Genomic DNA, 1,305 nt, shown 5'->3' on the forward strand with positions numbered 1-1,305 from the left:
GGAGGGGAGAGCAGGTAGGTGGAGGGGAGAGCAGGTAGCTGGAGGGGAGAGCAGGTAGCTGGAGGGGAGAGCAGGTAGGTGGAGGGGAGAGCAGGTAGCTGGAGGGGAGAGCAGGTAGCTGGAGGGGAGAGCAGGTAGCTGGAGGGGAGAGCAGGTAGCTGGAGGGAGAGCAGGTAGCTGGAGGGGAGAGCAGGTAGCTGGAGGGGAGAGCAGGTAGCTGGAGGGGAGAGCAGGTAGCTGGAGGGGAGAGCAGGTAGGTGGAGGGGAGAGCAGGTAGGTGGAGGGAGAGCAGGTAGCTGGAGGGGAGAGCAGGTAGCTGGAGGGGAGAGCAGGTAGCTGGAGGGGAGAGCAGGTAGGTGGAGGGGAGAGCAGGTAGCTGGAGGGGAGAGCAGGTAGCAGGAGGGGAGAGCAGGTAGCTGGAGGGGAGAGCAGGTAGCAGGAGGGGAGAGCAGGTAGCTGGAGGGGAGAGCAGGTAGCTGGAGGGGAGAGCAGGTAGCTGGAGGGGAGAGCAGGTAGCAGGAGGGGAGAGCAGGTAGCTGGAGGGGAGAGCAGGTAGCTGGAGGGGAGAGCAGGTAGCTGGAGGGGAGAGCAGGTAGCTGGAGGGGAGAGCAGGTAGCTGGAGGGGAGAGCAGGTAGCTGGAGGGGAGAGCAGGTAGCTGGAGGGGAGAGCAGGCCACACAGCAGTGATCCTGCCTGCTTTTCTAGCCGCCTGCTTGAGGTTTAGACTGCAGGTGCTGCTGGGCAAATGAGAACAAGGTGAAAGCCACAGGGAAGCAGCCAGGTGTGAGAGCTGGGCTTCTCATGCAGGGTGGAGAGAGGAGAGGAGAGAAGAGGAGAGGAGGGCAGCCAGGTGAATGAACAGGCTTCTCATGCAGGGTGGAGAGAGGAGAGGAGAGCAGCCAGGTGAATGAACGGGGCAGCATGTCGACTGCCAGAGAGAGAGAATAAAAAAACAAACGCCTAGAAGTTAGAGTTCTCGGCTTCGGCACTCAAGTACAAATCAAATCAGCAATGTTTGATAGAGTGTGGCTTGTTGGTTTTTCTGCCAATTCAACTTGCCCAGTCATAAAAGCGCAAAACAAATAAGAAAGACAAAATACAGACGCATGCAAGCAGATCCCAGCTGGCTGGACAACTGTGAGAAGAATATGTTTGAAATTCACACACCGAGGCGTAGGCATGGGTCGATTTCCGGTTTTACCGGTTCGGTTCGGTATACGAGCCCAAACCGGTTTGATCACGTGCAAACCGAAAAAACCTTAAAAAAAAAAAAAAAAAAAATTTTTTTTTTTAGTTTTTTTTCTT

This window comes from Poromitra crassiceps (genome assembly GCF_964638095.1).
Source record: "Poromitra crassiceps genome assembly, chromosome: 8".
NCBI lineage: Eukaryota > Metazoa > Chordata > Actinopteri > Beryciformes > Melamphaidae > Poromitra > Poromitra crassiceps.